We start from the raw sequence: 19026 nt of genomic DNA, 5'->3' as shown, positions 1-19026 counted from the left end.
CAATGCATTCATTATTGTTCTCATTAGTCATTAGTAGTCAACTTGCATAAAACATCAGATAAAAGCACAACGGAGTTCACAAAGTGGCCTAAAAAAATTAACCTGTCCTTGCAAAACACACATTGTAATGGAAGAAGAGACGTTAAAAAAAAGTATATGCACACTATAGAAGCTGTGCTCATTGCAAGGATCTCAAGTGTCGTTTACTTTTCTGTAAAATAAAATTACAAGAACCAGGCACAATTAATATTTGGGAGGCAGTGTGTTGCTAAAATTTCATTTAACTGGTTATTCAATGATTTTTAAAATCCCCATGAATCTTTTCTGTCCTGAGGTAGTTGCAAAATAAATCATAACTTGGATATCATCTAGAGCTGGGGCTTTGACTTTTTATTCATTAAAACTAGTTGTTGAGGCTGGGCGTGGTGGCTCATGCCTGTAATCCCAGCAGTTTGGGAGGCCAAGCGGGTGGATCACGAGGTCAGGAGATTGAGATCATCCTGGCTAACACGGTGAAACCCCGTCTCTACTAAAAATACAAAAAAAAAATTAGCCGGCTGTGATGGCGGGCGCCTGTAGTCCCAGCTATTTGGGAGGCTGAGGCAGGAGATTGGCGTGAACCCGCGAGGTGGAGCTTGCTGTGAGCTGAGATCCCGCCACTGCACTCCAGCCTGGGCGACAGAGCAAGACTCCGTCTCAAAAATAAATAAATAAATAAAATTAAAAAAAAAAAAAAAAAAAACAAAACCAAAAAACTAGTTGTTACAGGAACTACCTTTAGATATTTAAAAGACAGTTGAGAAATGGGCCTCTTACTACACACACAAGATGATGGCTGTGGGAAAGAGAAATAGCTGCTTCAGAACATGAGAGATACTGTCCACCATTCCACCCTCCCCACCCATTTTAGATTCTTTATTGTGCAAAAACCCACCATGAACAACATAGTGAAAGCAGACAGATCATCATCCTTTGCTGTAGCCAGGGAAGAAAAGGTCTAGTAGAGTCTGCAGAATCTCATGGGGAATTATGATGTAATTCTGGCCAAGATCATTCCAGTAAGCAGGGCAGGAGAAAACCTGTGCCTTAAAGGAGCACTGTAGGCAATCTTTACAGACATTGTGGAAGCACTCCGTTGTCACAGGCTGCTAAACTAGCTTCTGGCAGCAAACACACATAAAAGAACGTTCCAATTTTTTTTAGAAAATTTGGTCCTTCCACAAGATATGCAAGCATTTCATCCCACAGCTTCTGGTTTTGACAGTCTTCTCTAATGAGATGTTGCTGTTGAGGAGTTAGTTGAAAAGTCTCAATTGCTTCTGCAGAATCTGATGCTTTGTATACTTTGGAGGCACTTAGACATCTGAAATCAGCCTTTTTGTGGTTCCACTGGCCTGCTTCTTTGACTCTCCTTTAGTCTTCTTCCTTTCTTTATCTGAAGGGTAACCTGCTGGATACTGTAAATGTAGACATAATCTCCTTAACCATTCTATTCCTTCAGAGGTCCAAGGAGCAGGTTCAACATCATCTCTTCTTAAAAGATAGTGCCAAATCAAGAATTCATCACTTGATGAAATCTCTGGCCAGTATTTCACTACCTTATAAATGCCATCATATCTGTTGCCTTCTTTGGGAGTTTATTTGCTGATCTTCCTCCCTTTAAAACTGCATATCACTCTGACTGGCTTGCCAGCTCTCAAATTCCAAGACTCTGCTCCAATTCTATCACCCAATGGAGCATCACAGTTTAGGGCCAATGCCCTGTTCGTGTTTGTTAATGTTTGATCATCTGAAGGTGTGCCAATTCTTTTATTACCAACCACCTTTTTACCACCACTTCCAGTGTACAAGAACTCATCACCTCAGTCGACTTTATCTGCAAATCCACCAGCCAAGACAAGAGAATAAGCCCCATCATTACTTCGACCATGAAGTCCACCAACATGGGGTCTGTGAACACCTACTTCACTCACTTGAACTCTAAATCTCCAAGTTGATCCAACAGGAATAGGTCTATAAGGATTAGAAGAGACGATAGTACATTCTCTCATATGATCTACACAAGTCATTCTCCTGCACCAGTCTCTCTGGCTTTCAGTACCAGCGGATGGCATCTTTGCTTTCTTTTCGCACATCTTGAGTCTTTCACCAGCCTTTACAACTTAACTGGAATCAGTTACAGGAAGAACAATACCAGTATTCCTCTTCTGGGATCTTATCCAAAGGTGTATTCAAGCAGTAAATGTGATAAGCCACATTACATTCATCACATAGAAACTGCATGTTGGGTTCATGTTTCCCACCACATACAAGAAAGAAGCAAGAATGGCATTTCTTATCTGGGTCTCCAGAACATAGGTCACAGTCAGGGTTATTTCTCCTTAAAAACTTTACATCCGCAAACAAAAGAGGATGGGCTCCAGGTTTCTCAATCTTGAAGATTTCATCTACAGATACTATCTTGCACTCATTTAATGTTCCTTCAGAACCCTCCCCTCCCCACCTAGGAAAATTTTCACACGAAGTTCTTTTTTGGTCCTAGAGATTGCCTTCAATGTGGTAATTTCTGCATCAAACCAGAATCCTCTTTGTCTAGGACTTTCTATGTTATAATTAACCATAACCACATCACCAACATTTAGTTCCTTTCATTTCGAAATGGTTCTAGCTCGTGGTCTAAGGTCCTTGATATTCATTTCTAGAGTACCACTTTCTGGGTATTCATCATACTGGATATGGCAAATAACGTCTTCACCAGCAGCAACAGAGTCTGAATTAGATGTAGAGAGTACATTGTCCAATTTATTTATGTTCTCTTTGATTTATGATTTATATTTCCATTAGTCCTTTTACAAGAACTGCCATTCTTCAGTGGAGTTTTGCCACGTGACTGTCCATCAGAAACTCTAGTAATGCTATGTATGTGTGCTTCAAACCAAGCACCAAGGCCGACATCTCTGGTATCCACCAATTCATTTACTTTATATTGTTCGAAGCTAGGATCAATAAGATGGGCATGAGCTGTTGTAGATGGCTGACTGGAAGGTCCCACCCTTGGAGCTTTCTTGGCTTTAGGTGGACTATCAGAACAGGGTTTAACCTCAATCTGCATAGATGTTCCAGGAAGATGATTAGGGTCTTGATGACTAGCAGCTGAATTATATCATTCAGTCCAACATCCTAGTCAAATAAGGTATATCCATTTTCAAACTGCTTACCCCTGTAGAAGAGGTGCTGGCACTCGGGCTGCACGTCGAACAGCACCCACATCTGCTCGCGCTGCTCCTCAATCGTGGCTTTGTGAGACATGTTCTCAAAGGTGCACGTCTTGGAGCCGTCGATGATGCGAACCTGGATCCACATCTTGGCACTGGGAGAGGAGCCGGTCCCATTTGTCTCCCCCTGCTCTCAAGGCGCCGCACCCCGCCCCGTCCACGCCGCTTAGCCTGTGGCTTCGGCCCTCTGCGACAGGCGGGTGAGCGCACACACTGGACCGACCCGGAATGACGCCGAACCCAACAGGAGGTGGCAACTCTCAGTCCTCGTGCCAGGCCACCGAGCTGAGAGATAACCGGAACCACTCTCTGTTGCCTCAGGCAACGGGCTGATTCATGGAGTGCTCAGTGGTCTAAGTTCTCTGCTCAGCCCCAGGGGGATGGGGGCCAATATAGGTGGGGCTTGACTGGGCAGGTCTGCCCAAAGGTCCCCCAAGGGAAGGCAGAAGCACCAGTACTGAGGGAGAATCTAGTGGGTGGCCACCAAGCACTCAGAGCTGTGCCTGGGTGTGGAGCTGGGAAACCTCAGACCCAAGTTCTCTGGATGAGGATGGGTGCTGACCTAAATTCTTAATCCAGAAGTGTGGGTACTTCAGATTCCTGGATATCTGCCTGGGGGTGGAGGGGAGAGGGCCTCCCTGCACCTGGATCTCTGCACAGAAAGGGTGGGGCAACTCAGGCTACCAATATGGACAAGAAGATGCCTTGAATGCCTGGAGATATACCTTGGCCTGGAGCAGAGGGGGGCGTCCCTGCACCAGGATCTCTGCACAGAAAGTGTGGGGCGGGTCAGGATGCTGATCCAGGTGAGCAGGCGCTCTGAATGCCTAGAGATCTACCTGTGTATGGAATGGAGAGAGTCCTACTTCACCATGATTTATGCCCAGGAAGAATAGGGTAGCTCAGGCTGCTGAACCAGATGCCTGGAGATCTGCCTGGGTGTGAATTGGAGAGAGCCCCCCATACCATGATCTCTGCACAGGAAGTGTGGAGCAACTCAGGCTGCTAGTCCAGGTGAGCAGGTGCTCCAAATGCCTGGAGATCTGCCTATGTGTGGATTTAGAGGATTCCACTGTACCATGATCTATGCACAAGAAGAGTGTGGCAGCTGAAGCTGCTGATCCAGACAAGGAGATTCTCCAAATACCTGGAGATCTGCCTGTGTATGGAGCCTAGAGGGCCCTACTGCACCACAATCTATGTCTATGTCCATAAAGGGTGGGACAACTCAGGCTGCTGATCCAGGCAAGTCAGTGCTCCAAATACCTGGATTTCTTCCTGAGGGTGGGGCAGAGAGGGCCCTGTTGTACCCTAATCTCAGAGGAGTAGGCTGGGGCACCCAGCAGTAGCACATGCAGACCAGCTCTAGGTTGCCAGCCTGGGCCTAGCTGCAAGACTTATTGCCCAGGGGAAACCACAGCTGTAGCAGCTCTCCTCCTCCCCTAAGGCTGCCACAGGGAAGAGCACCCTTCCAGTGCCTACTGCTGAGGCACTTTCCTCAGTTCTGGCTTTGGAGGCCTGTACACCACTCCAGAGCAGGTGTTCCAATCTCTGGCCTGAGATTAAAAGGCCTGCATGACCATGCAGCTGCATCACCAAAGAATGGATGACTTTGTATGTATCCAGATTAAAAATGGCATCCTTTTCTTAGTACAGGGTCTAAGAAAATGTTGGCAGTTTTTCCTGGTGTCTTTCTCTCACAACATCTCCAAGCCTGTCTCCAAGTTAGCACCAGGGCTTGGGAGAAATAGTATGCTCAGTAGGCCTGGGTTGCTCAGGTCCCTACCGGAAAGGTGAGTCACAGAGAGCAGCTCTCTTCCACTTTCACATACTCGGGTTTCACTCACTTTTATCAGCTGGGCACCATCATGGAGGCTGTTTGCCCATGTTCTCGTCTCTTGGGTCTTGCGTGTCCTTCACAGTTCTGGTAGATTCCTATTTTCCTTCTTGAATTAAAGCGCATGGAGTTTATCTTCATGCACTATTTTACTATTTCCAAGTGGCTAAAGCATGCTAAAAGCTTCTAATCTGCCATCTTGGAAAAACATCTGTGATTTCTTTTAAAGGCCCCTTGATTCCTCTAAATCATGGTTTCCTTGTCAGCATGATGGAGTCAATATTATTAGCTCTGCCTACCTCTTTTTGGTGACCAAATAACGTAAGGAACATACAAGTCCCAGTTAGAGGTATTCTTAGAACAGTAAAGTTCTGGTTAGCCCTTCTGAATGTTTGTCATTTGTGTTTATTTTTTCAAAAAGCCAACTTTTAGTTTCATTTTTTTTGTTTTATTTTAGTATCAATTTAATTTATTTCTGCTCTGATCTTTATCATGTCTTCTACTAATTTTGAGTTTAGTTTATCCTTGCTTTTCTAGTTCTTTAGGTGCATTGTTAGGTTTTTTATTTGAAATCTTTTCACTCTTTTGATGTAGGCATTTATTTCTCTAAACTTCCCTTTTAGTACTACTGCTTTTGCTATATTCCATAGATTTTGCTATGTTGTGTTTCCGTTTTCATTTGTCTCAAGAGAATGTTTACTTTGATGTTTCTTTGTTTATTTACCCGCTGGACGAACCGTCCGTTACTGAGATTGGGCTATTGATGTCTCCTATTATTATTTTGTTGTATTTCTCCCTTTAAATTCATTGTTTGTCTTATATAATTGGGTGCTCCAGTGTTAGGTGTATATATATTTACAATTGATATATCCTCTTGTTGAATTGATTTATTTATCATTTAACCTTCTTGGTTTCTATTTATAGTTTTTGACTTGAAGTCTCTTTTATCTAAGTACAGCTAGTCATGTTCCTTTTTGGTTTCCATATACATGGAATATCTGTTTCCATCGCTTCATTTTCAATCTTTATGTATCTTTTTAGGTGAAATGAGTTTCCTATAAGCAGTATATCATTGAGTCTTGTTTCTCTAGCTGTTTAGCCACTCTGTCTTTTATTGGAGAATTTAGTCCATTTACATCCAAAGTTATTTTTGATATGTAAAGTCCTACTAATACCATCTTGTTCCTTGTTTTCTGGTTGTATTGTAACTCTCTCTTTCTTACTGTTTCCCTTTCAGGAAAAATTATTTTACTGGGTGGTATGTTTTAATTATTTCCTTTTTATTTTTTGGTGTATCTAAAGCAAGTTTCTGCTTTGTGGTTAACATGGTATTTAAAAAATGTCTTATGGATGTAGCAAGTTATTCTAAACAGATGAGAACTTAATTTTAATTACAGACAAAAGAATAGAAAGAAGCAAACAAAGGAAAACTAAAAAAAACACTGTACTCTAACTTCATCCTTATCACATTTTGACTTTTTATTGTCTCAGTCTACATCTAGTATTTACACTTCCAGTGAATTTTTTTATCTTTGAGTGTTTTCTTTTGCATGTTACCATTCTTTTCTTTTATTTTTAAAATTATACATTAAGTTCCAGGATATATGTGCAGGACGTGCAGGTTTGTTACATGGGTATCATGGTGGTTTGCTGCACCTATCAACCCATTATGTACGTATTTCTCCTAATGCTATCCCACCCCTAGCCCCTCACCCCCTGACAGGCCGTGGTGTGTGATGTTCCCCTCCCTGTGTCCATGTGTTCTCATTGTTCAACTCCCATTTATGAGTGAGAACATGAGGTGTTTGGTTTTCTGTTCCTGTGTTAGTTTGCTGAGAATGATGGTTTCCAGCTTCATCCATGTCCCTGCAAAGTACACGAACTCACCATTTTTCATGTCTGCATAGTGTTCCATGGTGTATACATGCCACATTTTCTTTATCCAGTCCATCATTGATGGGCATTTGGTTTGGTTCCAAGTCTTTGCTCTTGTGAACAGTGCTGCAATAAACATACATGTGAATGTGTCTTTATTGTAGAATGATTTATAATCCTTTGGGTATGTACCCAGTAATGGGGTTGCTGGGTCAAATGGTATTTCTGGTTCTTGATCCTTGAGGAATCACCACACTGTCTTCAACAATGGTTGAACTAATTTACACTCCCAAAAGCAGTGTAAAAGCATTCCTATTTCTCCACATCCTCTCCACAGCATCTGTTGTTTCCTGACTTTTTAATGATCGCCATTCTAACTGGTGTGAGGTGGTATCTCATTGTTTTTTATTTGCATTTCTCTAATGAACAGTGATGATGAGCTTTTTTTCATATGTTTGTTGGCTGCATAAATGTCTTCTTTTAAGAAGTGTCTGTTAATATCTTTTGCCAACTTTTTGATGGGGTTGTTTGTTTTTTTTCTACTAAATTTGTTTAAGTTCTTTGTAGATTCTGGATATTAGCTCTTTGTCAGATGGATAGGTTGCAAAAATTTTCTCCTATTCTGTAGGTTGCCTGTTCACTCTGATCCTAGATTCTTTTGCTGTACAGAAGCTCTTTAGTTTTATTAGACTGTATTTGTCAATTTTGGTTTTTATCACCCTTGCTTTTGGTGTTTTAGTCATGAAGTCTTTGTCCATGCCTTTGTTCTGAATGGTATTGCCTAGGTTTTCTTTTGGGTTTTTTTGGTTTTAGGTCTTCCATTTAAGTCTTTAATCTATCTTGAGTTAATTTTTGTATAAAGTGTAAGGAAGGGATCCAGTTTCAGTTTTCTGCATATAGCTAGCCAGCTTTCCTAACACCACTTATTAAATAGGGAATCCTTTCCCCATCGCTTGTTTTTGTCAGGTTTGTCAAAGATCAGATGGTTGTATATGGTGGCGTTATTTCTGAGGCCTCTGTTCTGTTCCATTAGTCTATGTATCTGTTCTGGTACCAGTACCATGCTGTTTTGGTTACTGTAGACTTGTAGTATAGTTTGAAGTCAGGTAGCATCATGCCTCCAGCTTTGTTCTTTTTGCTTAGGATTTTCTTGGTATATGGGCCCTTTTTTGGTTCCATATGAAATTTGAAGTAGTATTTTCTAATTCTGTGAAGAAAGTCATTGGTAGCTTGATAAGGATAGCATTGAATCAATAAATTATTTTGGTCAGTATGGCCATTTTCACAATATTGATTCTTCCTATCCATGACCATGGAATGTTTTTTCCATTTGTTTGTGTCCTCTCTTATTTCCTTGAGTAGTGGTTTGTAGTTCTCCTTGAAGAGATCCTTCACATTCTTTGTAAGTTTTATTCCTAGGTATTTTATTTTCTTTGTAGCAATTGTGAACGGGAATTCACTCATGATTTGGCTCTCTATTTGTCTATTATTGGTGTATAGAAATGTTTGTGATTTTTGCACATTGATTTTGTATTATGAGACTTCGCTGAAGTTGCTTATCAGCTTAAGGAATTTTTGGACCGAGACAATGGGGTTTTCTAATTATACAATCATGTCATCTGCAAAGAGTGACAATTTGACTTCCACTCTTCCTATTTATTTTTTTCCCTTGCCTGATTGCCCTGGCCAGAACTTACAATACCATGTTGAATAGGAGTGGTGAAAGAGAGCATCCTTGTCTTATGCTGGTTTTCAAAGGGAATGCTTGCAGCTTTTGCCCATTCAGTATGATATTGGCTGTGGTTTTGTCATAAATAGCTCTTATTATTTTGAGATATGTTCCATCACTACCTAGTTTATTGAGAGTTTTTAGGATGAAGTGGTGTTGAATTTTATCAAAGGCCTTTTCTGCATCTATTGAGGTAATCATGTAGTTTTTGCCATTGGTTCTGTTTATGTGATGGATTACATTTATTGATTTGCATATGTTGAACCAGCCTTGCATCCCAGGGATGAAGCCAAGTTGATCGTGGTGGATAAGATTTTTGATGTACTTCTGGATTCGATTTGCTAGTATTTTATTGAGGATTTTCACATCGATGTTCATCAGGGATATTGGCCTGCAATTTTCTTTGTTTGTTGTGTCTCTGCCAGGTTTTAGCATCAGGATGATGCTGGCCTCATAAAATGAGTTAAGGAGGAGTCCTTCTTTTTCTATTGTTTGGAATAGTTTCAGAAGGAATAGTACCAGCACCTCTGTACCTCTGGTAGAATTTGGCTTTGAATCTGTCTAGTCCTGGACTTTTTTTGGTTGGTAGGCTATTAATTACGGCCTCAATTTCAGAACTTGTTTTTGGTCTATTCTGGAATTTGACTTCTTCCTGGTTTAGTCTTAGGAGAGTGTATGTGTCCAGGAATTTATCCATTTCTTCTAGATTTTCTAGTTTATTTGCATAGAGGTGTTTATAGTATTCTCTGATGGTAGTTTGCTTATCTGTGGGATCAGTGGTGGTATCCCCTTTATCATTTTTCATTGTGTCTCTTAATTCTTCTCTCTTTTCTTCTTTATTAGCCTGGATAGCAGTCTATCAATTTTGTTAATCTTTTCAAAACGCAGTTCCTGGATTCATCGAGTTTTTGAAGGCTATTTTTTGTGTCTCTATCTCCTTCAGTTCTGCTCTGATCTTAATTATTTCTTGTCTTCTTCTAGCTTTTGAAATTGTTTGATCTTGCTTCTCTGGTTCTTTTAATTATGGTATTGGGGTGTCGATTTTAGATCTTTCCTGTTTTCCCCTGTGGGAAGTTAGTGCTATAAATTTCCCTCCTAACACTGCTTTAGCTGTGTCCCAGAGATTCTGGTATGCTATGTCTTTGTTCTCATTGGTTTCAAAGAACTTATTTATTTCTGCCTTAATTTCGTTATTCACCCAGTAGTCATTGTTGTTCAGTTTCTATGTAATTGTGCAGTTTTGAGTGAGTTTCTTAATTCTGAGTTCTAATTTGATTGCACTGTGGTCTGTGAGACTGTATGTTATGATTTCCGTTCCTTTGCATTTGCTGAGGAGTGTTTTACTTCCAATTATGTGTTCAATTTTAGAATAAGTGTAATGTGGTGCTGTGAAGAATGTATATTCTGATGATTTGGGGTGGAGAGTTCATTAGATGTCTATTAGGTCTGCTTGGTTCAGAGATGAGTTCAAGTCCTGAATATCCATGTTAATTATCTGTGTCATTGATCTGTCTAATATTGACAGTGTGGTGTTAAAGTCTCCCACTATTATTGTGTGGGAGTCTAAGTCTCTTTGTAGGTCTCTAAGAACTTGCTTTATAAATCTGGGTGCTCCTGTATTGGGTGTATATATATTTAGGATAGTTAGCTCTTCTTGTTGCATTGATTCATTTACCATTATGTAATGCTCTTCTTTGTCTTTTTCCATCTTTGTTGGTTTAAAGTCTGTTTTATCAGAGACTAGGATTGCAACCCCAGCTTTTTTTGCTTTCCATTTTATTTTCTCCATCCCTTTATTTTGAGCCTATGTGTTTCTTTGCACATGAAATGGGTTTCCTAAATACAGCACACCAATGGGTCTTGACTCTTTATCCAATTTGCCCGTTTGTGTCTCTTAATTGGGGCATTTAGCCCATTTATATTTAAGGTTAATCTTGTTATGTGTGAATTTGATCCTGTCATTATGATGCTAGCTGGTTATTTTGTCCATTAGTTGATGCAGTTTCTTCATAGTGTCAATGGTCTTTACAATTTGGTATGTTTTTGCAGTGGCTGGTACCAGTTTTTCCTTTCCATATTTAGTGCTTCCTTCAGGAGCTCTTGTAAGGCAGGCCTGCTGGTGACAAAACCTCTCAGCATTTGCTTGTCTGTAAAGGATTTTATTTCTCGTTCCCTAAGAAGCTTAGTTTGGCTGGATATGAAATTCTGGCTGAAAAATCTTTTCTTTAAGAATGTTGAATATTGGCCCCCACTCTTCTGGTTTGTAGAGTTTCTGCAGCGAGATCCGCCACTAGTCTGATGGGCTTCCCTTTGTGGGTAACTTGACCTTTCTCCCTGGTTGCCCTTAACATTTTTTCCTGCATTTCAACCTTGGTGAACTTGATGATTATGTGTCTTGGAGTTGCTCTTCTCAATGAATATCTTTGTGGTGTTCTTTGTATTTCCTGAATTTCAATGTTGGCCTGTCTTGCTAGGTTGGGGAAGTTCTCCTGGATAATATCCTGAAGAGTGTTTCCACCTCGGTTCCATTCTTCCTGTGACTTTCAGGTACACCAATCAAACATAGGTTTGGTCTTTTCACATAGTCCCATATTTCTTGGATGCTTTGTTCATTCCTTTTTATTCTTTATTCTCTAATCTTGTCTTCACACTTTATTTCATTAAGTTGATCTTCAGTCTCTTATACTCTTTCTTCTGCTTGATTGATTCAGCTATTGATACCTGTGTGTGCTTCACGAAGTTCTAGTACAGTGTTTTTTAGCTCCATCAGGTCATTTGTTCTTCTCTAAACTGGTTATTCTAGTTAGCAATTCCTCTAACTTTTTTTAAGGTTCTTAGCTTCTTTGCATTGGGTTAAAACATGCTCCTTTAGCTCAGAAGAGTTTGTTATTATCCACCTTCTGAAGCCTACTTCTGTCAGTTCATCAAACTCATTCTCTGTGCAGTTTTGTTTCCTTGCTGGTGAGGAGTTGTGATCCTTTGGAGGAGAAGAGGCATTCGGGTTTCTGGAATTTTCAGCCTTTTTGTGCTGGTTTTTCCTCATCTTTATGGATTTATCTACCTTTATTCTTTTATGTTGGTGACCCTCGGGTGGGATTTCTGTGTGGGCATCTTTTCTGTTGATGTTGATGCTATTCCTTTTTGTTTGATGCTATTCCTTTTTGTTTGTTAGTTTTCCTTTTAACAGTCAGGCCCCTCTGCTGCAGGTCTGCTGGAGTTTGCTGGAGATTCACTCCAGACCCTGTTTGCCTGGGTATCACCAGCCGAGGCTGCAGAGCAGCAAAGATTGCTGCCTGTTCCTTCCTCTGGAAGCTTCTTCCTAGAGGGGTACTTGCCAGATGCCAGCCAGACCTCTCCTGTTTGAGGTGTCTGTTGACCCCTGCTGGGAGGTGTCTCCCTGTCAGGAGGCATGGGGGTCAGGGACCCACTTGAGGAAGCAGTCTGTCTGTTAGCAGAGCTCGAGTGCTGTACTGGGAGATCCGCTACTCTCTTCAGAGACTGCAGGCAGGAACGTTTAAGTCTGTTGAGGCTGCACCCACAGCTGCCCCTTCCCCCAGGTGCTCTGTCCCAGGGAGATGGGGGTTTTATCTATAAGCCCCTGACTGCGGCTGCTGCTTTTCTTTCAGAGATGCCTTGCCCAGGGAGGAGGAATCTAGAGAGGGAGTCTGGCTACAACAGTTTTGCCGACCTGCTGGGCTCCGCCCAACTTGAACTTCCTGGTGGCTTTGTTTACACAATAAGGGGAAAACCACCTACTTAAGCCTCAGTAATGGTGGATGCCCCTCCCCCCACCAAGCTCAAGCATATGAGGTCGACTTCAGACTGCTGTGCTGGAAGCGAGAATTTCAGGCCAGTGGATCTTAGCTTGCTGGGGTCTGTGGGGGTGGGACCTGCTGAGCTAGACGACTTGGCTCCCTGGCATCAGCCTTCTTTCCAGAAGAGTGAACAGTTCATTCTCACTGGCATTCCAGGCACCACCAGGGTATGGAAAAAAAAGAAAAAAAAAAAGAAAAAAAAAAGAAAAAAAATAAACTTCTGCAGCTAGCTGGGTGTCTGCCCAAATGGCCACCCAGTTTTGTGCTTGAAACCCAGTGCCCTAGTGGTGTAGGCACCCGAGGGAATCTCCTGGTCTATGCGTTGCAAAGACCATGGGAAAATCATAGTATCTGAGCCTGAGTGCACTGTTCCTCACGACATAGCCCCTCCTGGCTTTCCTTGGCTAGGGGAGGGAGTTCCCCAACCCCTTGTGCTTCCTGGGTGAGGCAACACTTCATCCTGCTTCAGCTTGCCCTCCGTGGGCTGCACCCACTGTCTAACCAGTCCCAATGAAATGAACTGGTTATGTAAGTGGGAAATGCAGAAATCACCCACCTTCTGTGTTGATCTCCCTGGGAACTGCAGACCAGAGCTGTTGCTGTTCGGCCATTTTCGCATTCTTTTCTTTTTACATGAAGATCTTTCTTTAACACTGTTTGTAGAACCTGTCTAGTTCTACAAAGTTCTAGTGAATTTCCTCAGTTTCGTTTGTCTGGGAAAGACATTATCTGTCTTTCATGTTTGAAGGAAAGCTTTGTTGGGTGTAATATATTCTTAGTGTCAGTTTTTTTCTTCAGCATTTCAAATATGTCATCCTGCTCTTTCCTGCTTTGCATGGTTTCCACTGAGAAGGCTGTTTCCCTACAAATTAAAGCTTCATTATATGTTATTTCCTTACTTTCTCTTGATGCTTTTAGGATTTTCTCTTTGTCCTCAACCTTTGAGAGTCTGACTAATTTTTGTTTTAGTATAGTCTTGTTTTTCTTGAATCTGTTTAGGTGTTTATGAACTTCCTGTGCCTGGATATTTATATCTTTGTCTAGGTTTGGAAAGTTTGGTGTTTTTTCTTTAAAAAAAAAAAAGACATTTATTCAGCATCATGATCAGGCTATTACATTTAGCAATCAACAGCATGGGTGCAAAAAACAAAAAAAAATCTACATTAAAAACTTTTGTTCAAATGCTTTACATTTTCCACAGAACAGAAACTAAAATAACCTGTATACAATTAGTCACAAACACAGTCCTTGAGTTTTTTTTCCCATACACATGAGTATTTGTCTAAAACACGACTTCTTTGTAGCAGCTAGGCCCTGCCATCACTGTGCTTGGCTGAGTTCACAAATCTTGTAACCTGTAGCTTCCCTGTCACTTCTCTGGCTCTCCTCTCCTGCTAAGATTTTTTCCTAATTAAAATCTTCTGCCACTGCCATAGCCACTGCTGCTACTGGAACTGCCACAGCCACCTTGGTTCTGTGGTTTGGCAAAGTATTGGTCTCTGCCATCATAGGGGCCAGAGTTTCTGCCTCCAAAGTTTCCTCCTTTTATGGGTCCAAAATTTGAAGACTGATTGTTGTAATTGCCAGAATCATTGTAGCTTCCAACTCCTCCAAATTTGCTTCCATCATTACCAAATCCATTATAGTCATCCCCACTGCCACTATATCCACCACCACTATGGCTGCCACCAAAGCCACCATGACCACTGAAGTTTCCTCTATGACCAAAGTTGTCATTCCCACCAAAATAACCTCCAGGACCACCACCAAAGTTTACAGAACCACTTTGACCTCTTTGACTGGATGAAGCGCTAGCCATCTCTTGCTTTGACAGGGCTTTCCTAACTTCACAGTTGTGGTCACTCACAGTACGTTATTTCTGAATGACATTCTTATCCACGGAGTCATGGTCATCAAAGGTTATAATAGCAAAGCCCCTTTTCTTGCCACTGCCTCAGTCAGTCATGATTTCAATCGCTTCAATTTATCCATACTGTTCAAAATAATCTCTTAGGTGATGTTCTTCAGTGTCTTCTTTAAGGCCACCAACAAATATCTTTTTCACAGTTAGGTGGGCACCTGGTCTTTGAGAATCTTCTTTTGAGACAGCTCTCTTTGGTTCCACAACTCTTCCATCCACCTTGTGTGGCCTTGCACTCATGGCTGCATCCACCTCCTCCACAGTGGCATATGTAACAAACCCAAAGCCCCTGGAGTACTTGGTGTTTGGATCTCTCATTACCACACAGTCCATGAGTGTTCCCCATTGCTCAAAATGGCTCCTCAGGCTCTTTTCGGTTGTTTCAAAGCTCAACCCTCCAATGAAACATTTCCTCAGCTGTTTGGGCTCTTTAGGAGACTCTGACTTCGACATGACAGCAGGGAGAAGAGAGACTTTAACGATGCTTCTTCAGCGTCGTCTACAGGCAGAAAGGCGAATAAACTACATATTTATTGCTCTTTCTCAACTCCCTCTTGAATGTCAATATTTCTTAAATTTGCTTTTTTTTTTAAGGTTAATCCACATATCTTGTAAGCATTCTTCATTTCTTTTTGTTCCTGTTTCTTCTATGACTGTTTTCAAGTATGCTGTCTTTGAATTTATTCCTTTTTTTTTTTTTTTGCTTGATTTATTCTGCTACTGAGAGACTCATATGCTTTTTTCAGTTCTGTAAATGTATTTCCAAGTCCCAGCATTTCCGTTTGATTTTTAAAATTTCAATCTTTTTGTTTAATTTACCTGAAAAACTTCTGAATTGCTTAATGGTTAATCTTGGAGTTTGTTGAGTTTCCTTAGATGTGCTGTTTTGAATTGTTCATCTAAAAACTCACACATTGTCGTCTCACTAGGGTCAATCACTGGCTCCTTGCTTTGTCCATTTGGGGAAGCTATGCTTTCATGTTTGCTTTTATTTTTTCTGGACTTATATCTATGAAAGATTAGTGATTTATTCCAGTCTTTGCTGGCTGGCTTGCTTTGGTATTTCTATGGTATGTTTGTTTACAAGCTCTTTGAAGTTTGCCTGTTGAGCACCCTTAATCCTAGATCATTGCCTACTTATCGGCACTAGATAGCACCTTAAGCCCAGGATTGCCTCAATTCTTGGTCACGTTTGGAGAACTGCCCATCCAAGATAAAGAGGTTTCCAAAGGGAATACCCTGGTTGTGTGGGAAGGCTGGCTAGAAATTCTTGCTCAGAGTACCCATGATGCATGCCTCCTCCAGCATGGTGCTGCTGAAAGCCACTCTTATTTGGCATCCCTTTTGGTTCAGATAAAGAGCAGAATTTTCCATGTTGTGGTTGCTAGTCACATCTCCCTTCTTTATCTCTAGCTTCCCTCAAAATGTTTCCTCCCTATAGGCACTTACAATATTTTTGTGGGTTGAGACACAAACAGTTTTCCTGTGAGAGTACAAGATAGTGTGGAAGCTGACTCTGCCTCAGTCTGACTTTTTCTAGTGTAGAAACTGTGAGTCCAGGGGGAATTGTCCATGCACAGTGCCCAGCAGATTTGGGGAGAGTCCATTCATCTTAGTGTCCACTTGAAGTTCTTTTTACTTCTCTGTGGTCCTGGGGAAATCCCAGCGTCAGATTTTAGTTCTAGATATTTCTGGTTGAAATCTTGATGCTAGATATTGTTTGTTTGTTTGTTTTGGGTTTTGGTGGGTTTTTTTTCTTTCTTTCTTTGGAGGTGAGTGAAGACATATTGCTTCTATTCTATTCTGTCATTTTGGTAATATCATTCCCTTTATGTCTTCCATTTATTTTATTTGTCTAATTGCTCTGGCTAGACTTTTCAGTACTATGATGAACAAAAGTGGTGAGAGTGGGTATCTTTGTCTTTCTTCTGGTCTTAGAGAAAAATCACTCAACTTTTCACCACTGAGTATAATACTAGCTGTGGGCTTGTCATAGATGACCTTTATTATGTTGAGGTATAGTGCTTTTATACCAAATTTGTTGAATTTTAATCATGAAAGTAGTTGGATTTTGTCAAATGCTTTATCTGCATCTATTGAGATAATAAGATTGTATACTTTATTCTGTTAATTTGGTGTATAGCATTTATTGATTTGTACATGTTAAACCATCACTGCATCCCAAAGATGAATCCCAGTTGATTGTGGTATATGATCTTTTAAATGTGCTGTTGAATTTAGCTTGCTAGTATTTGGTTGAAGATTTTTGCATCTATGTTCATCAGAGATATATGTGTGTAAATTTCTATTCTTTTGGAGTCCATATCTGCTTTTGGTATTAGGGTACTGCTGGCCTCATAAAATGAGTTTGGACCTGTTCTCTCTTCTTCAGTTTTTTGGGAGAGTTTGAGAAGTGTTGGCATTAATTACTCTCCAAATATTTGATAGAGTTCACTATTGAAGCCATCTTATTCTGGTGTTTTCATTGTTGGGAGGTTTTATTACTGATTTAATTTCCTTGCTCATTATTGATTGTTCCTTATTTGCTATATTTCCATGAGTCAGTCTTGGTAGGTTGTATGTTTCTAGGAATTTATCCATTTCTTCTAGGTTATCCAATTGTTGGAATATGATGTTTCACAGCATTGTCTTATGATCCTTTGTATTTCTGTGGCATTAGTTTTAATGCCTTCTTTTTAATTTATAATTTTATTTTTGAGACTGAGTCTTTCTCCATTGCCCAGGCTGAAGTGCAGCGGTGTGATCTCAGCTCACTGCATCCTCTGCTTCCCAGGTTCAAGCGATTCTCCTGCCTCAGCCTCCCAAGTAGCTGGGATTACAGGTGCACACCACCACACCTGGCTAATTTTTTTGTATTTTTAGTAGAGACAGTGTTTCATCGTGTTGGCCAGGCTGGTCTCAAACTCCCGACCTTGTGATCTGCCCGCCTCAGTTTCCCAAAGTGCTGGGATTACAAGCATGAGCCACTGTGCCTGGCCTTTAATTTATAATTTTATTTATTTGTGTCCACTCTCATTTTTTTCATGGCTAGTCTTGCTAAAGATTTGTCATTTTTTTAACAAAACAACTTTTATTTTCATTAATTGTTTCTATTTTGTTCTACTGTTTTATTTATTTCTGCTCTGTTCTTTATTATTCCTTTACTTCTACTAACTTTGCACTTAGGTTGTTCTTTTCTAGTTCCTTGAGGTGTAACATTAGGTTGTTTATTTGTAATCTTTTTTCTTTTTTGATGTAGAAGTCTATTGCTATAAACTTCCGTCTTAGAACTGCTTTTGCTGGTCACATAAGTTTTGTATTCTGTATTTCCATTTTCCTTTGTCTCAAGATGTTTTAAATTTTTCTTAAAATTATCTCTTTGACCTGTTGGTTGTTCAAAAGTATGTTGTTGAATTTTCGCATATAAGCATTTGCCCATTTATGAGGGGAGTATATTCTGAGAAATATGTTATTAGGTGATCCCATCATTGTGCAAACATTATAAAGTGTGCTATACAAACCTAGATGGTATAGCTTACAGTATTTTTAGCCTATATTGTATAGCCTATTACTCCTAGGCTACAAACCTATGCAGCATGTTACTGTACTGAATACTGTAGGCAATTGTAACAATGGTATTGTGTTTCTAAACATAGAAAAGGTAATGTGTTGATCTATGTCATTATAACAGCTACAACATCAAAAAGTGATAGGAATTCTATGGCTGCATTACAATCTTATGTGGCTGCCATTGTATATGCAGTTCATTGTTGACCAAAATATCATTATGTGTTGTATGAATATATTTGTGAGTGATATAGTTTGGATATTTGTCCCCGCCAAAGCACGTTGAAAATTAATTTATAATTTTATTTATTTGTGTCCATTCTCATTTTTTTTCAAGTGAAAATCACCAAGTGAATGGATCATGGTAGTAGATTTCTCTTAAATGGTTTAGCACCATTGGCTTGGTGCTGTCCTCATGATAGTGAATGACCTTTCATAAGATGCAGTTGTTTAATGAGAACGCATGGACACAGGGTGGGGAATATCACACACTGGGGCCTGCTGGGGGGTGGGGGAAGGGGAGAGGGATAACATTAAGAGATATACCTAATGTAAATGACGAGTTAACGGGTGCAGCACACCAACATGGCACATGCATACATATGTAACAAACCTGCACATTGTGCACATGTACCCTAGAACTTAAAGTAAAAAAAAAAAAAAGATACAGTTGTTGAAAAAGTATGTGGCATGTGGCTCATGCCTGTAATCTTAGCACTTTGGGAGGCCAAGGTGGGAGGATCATCTGAGGTTAGGAGTTCGAGACCAGCCTGACCAACATGGAGAAACCCTGTCTCTACTAAGAATACAAAATTAGCCAGGCATGGTGGTGCATGACTGTAATCCCAGCTACTCGGGAAGCTGAGGCAGGACAGTCACTTGAACCCAAGAGGCGGAGGTTGCAGTGAGCCATGATTACACCATTGCACTCCAGACTGGGCAACAAGAGTGAAACTCTGTCTCAAAAAAAAAAAAAAAAAGGGCCAGGCGCGGTGGCTCAAGCCTGT

At 40.6% G+C, this 19026-nt stretch overlaps 2 pseudogenes; both read right to left on the bottom strand.

Annotated features, from left to right (window-relative positions):
- Window positions 1-757: 757 nt before the first annotated feature.
- On the bottom strand, window positions 758-3427 carry LOC126946217 (E3 ubiquitin-protein ligase UHRF2-like; annotated as a pseudogene).
- A 75-nt stretch (window positions 3428-3502) lies between these two features.
- On the bottom strand, window positions 3503-18960 carry LOC126946255 (heterogeneous nuclear ribonucleoprotein A1-like; annotated as a pseudogene).
- Between the last annotated feature and the right edge of the window lie 66 nt (window positions 18961-19026).

This window comes from Macaca thibetana, chromosome X (genome assembly GCF_024542745.1).
Source record: "Macaca thibetana thibetana isolate TM-01 chromosome X, ASM2454274v1, whole genome shotgun sequence".
Classification (NCBI taxonomy): domain Eukaryota; kingdom Metazoa; phylum Chordata; class Mammalia; order Primates; family Cercopithecidae; genus Macaca; species Macaca thibetana.
The sequence above is the reverse complement of the archived record's forward strand: the minus strand, read 5'-3'. Positions and strand labels throughout refer to the sequence as shown.